The 6,383-nt window shown below is 36.8% G+C and overlaps 1 long non-coding RNA gene across 1 annotated transcript; it reads left to right on the top strand.

Moving 5' to 3' along the window:
* The first annotated feature begins 1,645 nt into the window (after positions 1-1,645).
* Positions 1,646-4,789, top strand: LOC148977614 (uncharacterized). The gene is made up of 4 exons (XR_016169416.1): positions 1,646-1,761; positions 2,191-2,278; positions 2,406-2,500; positions 3,696-4,789. It is a non-coding gene; the product is annotated as an uncharacterized LOC148977614 (long non-coding RNA).
* The last annotated feature ends 1,594 nt before the right edge of the window (positions 4,790-6,383 follow it).

The raw sequence follows: 6,383 nt of genomic DNA, 5'->3' as shown, positions 1-6,383 counted from the left end.
TGTGTGTGTGTGTGAGAGCCGAATACAGAGCGACCGGCGGCGCCACGCTTTTATTCTGCCTCACAATTACCTTCACAATAAACAACCGACTCCATTTCCATTCCTCATAAATAGCCAGAAGAAAAGTGTTAATTATCCCTGTGCAATTTAATGCACCGGATACTTCAACCTTTCCGGTTTCCGGTAAACGCTCACATAACCAGGCGTATCCGCGGCCGCAAATGTGATTTATGACAACAGTGTTTAATTTCTGTTTTTAAATAGGTTAGACGGCAATCTGCATGCATTTAAATGCGCTGATGCCGCTTGTCTTCGGGCCCTCGTTTAATATTCAGGGATGATTTTGGTCCACATGCGTTTTGGTCGGTGTCACCTTAGATTAAATTATTAGTGCGGTGCGGGCCGCGGGCCCCTTATTTACCACAATCAATGAAACGGTAATGAAAATCCATTTTTCATACTATCAGCCCATGCTGACTTTTATTTACTTGTGTGTGTCTAAGCGAGCAATTCATTCTGAGTAAATGCCAGCGCAAGAACACACATTAGCAAAGCAAGGGTTAAGAAAAGATAACAATACACACACACACACACACACACACTCATGACTGTGATGACATCAAGCACGTTCTCCAGAATCTCCTTCCACAGGCCTCCGTTAGAAATGTTTCTGAATTATTTTAGTTTTGCAAACTAAGGAACAGGTTTTCTGTAAAGCACACGTCATCAGAGCTGCTGTTCATACCGTTAAACTCGTGCTGGACCGGGAATATTCCTTCAGACAGGTAAAAGCGCAAAACTGTGATTTTGAAGGGTAAATGTCCAATCGCAGTGTGTGTGTGTGTTTGCAGATGTGTGTTTTGCAGGAGTGTCCCTGAATACACCTCCGTGATCTCATCTTTCTAATCGTCGTGCGTTCAGTCGTCCTCAGAGCTGATGTTTTGACACGATGCCTCAGTTTCAGTAAAGCGCAGACGAGCTCCACGAGATGTTATGTGCTAATTTAAAATCCGTGACATTAATGTGAAAGTCTCTGGAACATTAGAGACGGAGGATTCACGACTGCGAGCGTTCATGTTTAAATTACAGATGGACTTACATTACAGGACCACAGAGCGCTTTCAGGACACACACACACACACACACACACTGTAAAAAGTAATTGCTGATTCTACTTAAGAAAAACTAGTGAATTTAACTTACTTTAGAAACTTAGTTGATTTAACTTGATTACACTGTGTACTGTGAACTTTTAGGTGGATGCAATAGTCAAACTAAACAAATCTAGTACATTGTACTTAAGTTTGGTAAGTGTATTGTACTAAAGGCATTTTCACACTGTTGAAAATTTCTGGAGCACAGAATTTGGATAGTAATAATAATAATAATAGTGAAATTAACAACATTTTTAGTAAATACCATACAATTAGTTTGAAAATAGTTAATAGGTTAATATATAGTTAATAGGTTCTGAATCTTTTTTTCCTGCACGCTTAAAAACATAACTGGGAAGATAAAAAGCAAGCCCATCGGCTGCTACTTCACAGTCCTTTATATTTTTAGTAACAAATCTTTATACATTTACTTTGGTTATTAAGTTTCAGCATAAGACGAAACAACTCGGTTATTTTTTTTTTTTTTCAACTCGCGCATGCGCATTTGCGCAATTGGACGGTTGAACTTGAGGAAGACGTCAAGACGAGACGATATCGACGAGGGACTTCAGCTCGTGTTCGGGAATGGATGCGGCAGCAAAACTAGGTATGCTAGCCTCTTGAACAACTATTTATCAACTTTAATGTCATTGTATAGCTTAAAAACAGAATTTATTTTGCTCATTGTGCAGTAAGAGGAAAAGACACACTGAAGTAACGTTAGTTTTATGTCGAATGAGACCAGTTGAGACAAGCGGCAAAAGTTACTAGATTAAAAAACGATTTTTACTGAACACTTTTTTTTTTGTATTAGTTACAGTTTGTATGCTGTGTTAATCGTTTATAAGTTTGGGGTTTATCTAAAATGTAAAAACCCTGGCTGTGCGGCCTAGATAGCAGCTAACGTAACTTTCCTTCTTTCTAGAAAGTTCAATGCTCACGTGTCGTTCACATGAAAATTAATTACATGACGCATTAATTAAGAAGTGTAACTAACAAGCAGTTATTACCTTATTTTGTCTTTATTTTGTGACAGATTCGCTCAACGTTTCATCAATAAATTCAAGGCTAAATCTGGAGATATTGGCTCCAAACTTAAGATTCTGCAGCAGATTCAAAATGACGTAAGCTCATCGACATATCACAATTATGTCTCGATTGCAAAACATATGTTGCTTTTACTGTTGTTTTTTGCTCTGACGTTTTGCTAGTATCGAGTGCTATTCAATATACATTTTTATAACTTTGCAGAAATCTAATATCAATGCGGAACGAACAGCGTTCTTCATCATGGCCTACCACTACTTTTCGAGGAGGACCACAATGATTTTTACAAGACATCTTTTGTAAGTATTTTCATCTCTGATGTGATTCTTGTTTAACAGTCTAATTGTTCTTCAAACAGTTGATATCTGGCAAGAAGAAAGGCATGAAAAACTGTCAGGACAGTGAAACAAAGTAAGGGTTGGAGAAAAGAAAGTGAAAGATAAATTAAGAGTTTAGAAGAAAAAAAGACAGTTAGAAGATACATTTTATATTAGTTTTAATTTATATAACCGGCCATCAGTTTTATTTGTCTTTTCATGCAGTGGTTTGATGAATGTTTTTCCCCCTGGATTCACTGCTGTGTCCTCTTTGAAAAGGCCTTTACATTTAGACACAAAGGGTTATTAATTTAGTTTCATATTTTAATGACTATGTGCTCTTAAAGGGATAGATCACCCAAAATGAAATGATGTTGTTATTTACTCACTCTTATGTTATTCCAAACCTGTTTGAGTTTCTTTCTTATATTGAACACAAAATAATATATTTTGAAGAAGTTCGGTAATCAAACAGTTGAGATTAGCCATTGACTTCCATAGTTTTTTTTCCCACTATGGAAGTCAATGGCTACTCTCAACAGTCTGGTTACCAACATTCATCAAAATATCTTCTTTTCAGTTCAGCAGATGAAAAAAAAAACTCATACAGGTTTATAACAACTTGAGGGTGAGTAAATTAAGACAAGATTTTAATTTTTGAGTGGACTATCCCTTTATAGTAACACTCCACCATTTTGTTCCATATTAAACTATGTTATTCCCTTAACAAAGACGAGTTGATGAATACCTCTCTATGAATACCTCTCTCGTCTCAGTGCCTGCACTCAATCGCTCTGGTGCATGGAGAAACATTGTTAGCACTTAGCTTAGCCCAGTTCATTCATTAGGATGCAAATTGAGATGAAGTTAGAAGTGACCAAACACCACCATATTTTATTTTGTGTCACCATACTTGGCCGTGTAACCACATTTGAATAGAGAAAATGTGGAGATGTTTGGTCGCTTCTCTGTTTAAATAAACTGGGCTAAGCTAAGTGTTAAAGTGTCTCCGCACGCCAGAGCCATTGAGTGCACGCACTGAGACGACAGAGGTATGTATCAACTCGTCTTAGTAAAGAGAGTAACATAGTTTAATATGAAAAAATAGTGGAGTGTTCCGTTAAAATATGTCTTGTTCTATGACCTAATTTTTGTTATATGCTATTCCCATTTTTAGGACTGTGATGACAATGAAGATATGTCCAACATTGAAATGAGTTCTGACAGTGATTCCCGAATCGTCTGCAACCGCTGCCATACCCTACTCCCTGCATCTTGATGCCACAACAACGGCAATCATTCTGGAAGGTACAGTGGTTGTGGATGATCTTGAAAATCTTCCACAAGCAATGAGCTGTCTTTAAAGGAACACTCCACCATTTTTTTTATATTAAACTATTTTATTCCCTTAACTAAGACAAGTTGTTACATACCTCTCTCGTTTCAGTGCGCCGTACACTTAATTTCACTGACGTGCAGCGAAACTTTGATAGCCCTTAACTAGCCCTGTTCATTCATTAGGATCCAAGCAGTGAAGCTACCAAACACCTCCACATTTTCCCTATTTAAATACAGTTACACGAGTAGTTATACGACCAAGTATGGTGACAAAATAAAATGTGCCGCTTTTTTTAAGCGTGTAAAGTGGAGAACTACAATTTATGGCGGAATAGCACTTGAGAGCGCTTCGACTTGGCACAGTAATATTATCACTACTGATGATGAGAGGATTTTTTAGGAGTGATGATATTACTGCGCCAAGTCGAAGTGCTCACAAGTGCTATTCCGCCATACATTATAGTTATCCATTTTACACTGGTGTAATCATACACCATTCTCGGTCATGTAACTACTTACCAACGTGTAACTGTATTTAAAAAGGGAAAACGTGGAGGTGTTTGGTCGCTTCTAACTTCATCTCTTTTTGGATCCTAATGAATAAACTGTGCTAAGCTAAGTGCTATCAATGTGTCGCGTCGCGCTAAAGCGATTGAGTGCACGCACTGAGACGTGAGAGGTATGCATCAACTCGTCTTTGTGAGGAAATAACATAGTTTAAAGGGATAGTTCACATTGAAATTAATTTTTGATATGTTTTATCTTACCTCAAGGGCATCCAAGATGTAGGTGTTTTTGTTTCCACAGTATTTTCAATTTTTACATTTTTCGGTCAAACCGTTCTTGTCTGTCAGTCATACAATGGATGTTTAGGGGGTCCACGTCAAAAAGCATGCACAGAGAAGTCAAAATTAAACATGATTTAATGACTTGTAAATGTAAGTACACATTGATGGCCTAAGACAAGAAATGAGCGGTTTGTGAGAAAACGAACAGTATTTATATCGTTTTTACCTCTTGAACCACAGCCATGTTCAACTGATCTGGATCAGATGTCCAACTGAACCGAACTGAACCATGTCCAACGTTCCGCTGGAAGTGATCTCGCGCGCGTCTAAGTCACTCATTGTTTACACGGAGATTTCGGAAGTTTTACCTTTCACTGTGAAGATCTAAACATATTTAGATATACAGGAAATCGCAATAAAAAATGATTTCGATATATCTAAATATGTTTAGTGAAAGGTAAATCTCTGTGTAAACAATGCGTGACGTAGATGCGCGAGATCACTTCTTGCAGAACGTTGGACATGGTTCAATACGGTTCAGTTGGACATCTGATCCAGATCAGCTGGACATGGCTGTTAACAAGAGGTAAAAACGATATAAATACTGTTCGTTTCCTCACACAAACCGCTCGTTTCGTGTCTTAGGCCATCAATGTGTACTTACATTTACGAGTCATTAAATCATGTTTAATTTTGACTTCTCTGTGCATGCTCTTTGAGGTGGTGACCATAGACCTGCATTATATGACAGACAACAATGGTTTGACCTAAAAATATCAAAATTGAAACTACTGCGGAAACAAAGACACCTACATCTTGGATGCCCTTGAAGTAAGATACATCATATCAAAAATTAATTTCAAAGTGAACTATTCCCTTAATATGAAATAAAACAGTGGAGTGTTCATTTAAGAGAACTCTAAAGAAAATTGTTCAGTACTGTTTTATAGATACTTCACTGTTTTTCAATTGTTGAAAAGAAAAAAGGAAAGAAAAAAAATCCTTATTTAAAAGGATGTTACTTGTTTGGTTTTGGAATAGTTTTATAAGAAGAGAATTTTAAAGAGAACTGTAGTAGGAAAGGAATTCTGTACCAAACTGTGTGACTTGCATGCTCTGCTTTCAACCACTTTGTAAAGATGTTAAAAACAAAGAAACATTGTTTTTATTGTCTTTAGTACTTTTTTTTTTTTTCTTGAGTGCATTATGTGCTTTATTTCTAAAATGTTGTTGGCGGGCCAGTAATGTTTTAACATATTGTTGTTGAACAAATAAACATTCTAGTGGTTTGCCAAATGTGTTGTCTTTCTTTGTATTCTCAACTCAGAATTTTGAGTACAATTTGCTTGAGAAATTTAAGGCAATCAGTTTCCACACATTCCTCTAGTAAGTAGAACAAGCAGACATGTTAAATTAACTGTTTTGTGTAAGTTCTGCTTACAAATCTCAACTTAAATCTGTAAGTTGCCTTAACTTGAGATTATTAAGTTACCTGTACTCAAGTTTTATGGTAACCTCTACAAATACACAAGTTAACTCTACAAAGAAGTAGAGAGTAGTATCAACTCAAAAATGAAGACCTAATTTGCTTGAAAATTTTGAGGCAATCAGTTTCCACAGCTTTTCCTAGTAAAGTCAACTTATTACTTTTTACAGTGCACACACTCTCACACACACACACACACACTCACACACACAAAGTTGTGTGTTTGTTGTTTATCGTGCAGAGATGTGTTTAA

Source organism: Pimephales promelas, chromosome 8 (assembly GCF_988280905.1).
Source record: "Pimephales promelas chromosome 8, fPimPro1.hap1.1, whole genome shotgun sequence".
NCBI classification, from domain to species: Eukaryota; Metazoa; Chordata; class Actinopteri; order Cypriniformes; family Leuciscidae; genus Pimephales; species Pimephales promelas.
This window is presented reverse-complemented; position numbering and strand designations above follow the sequence as displayed.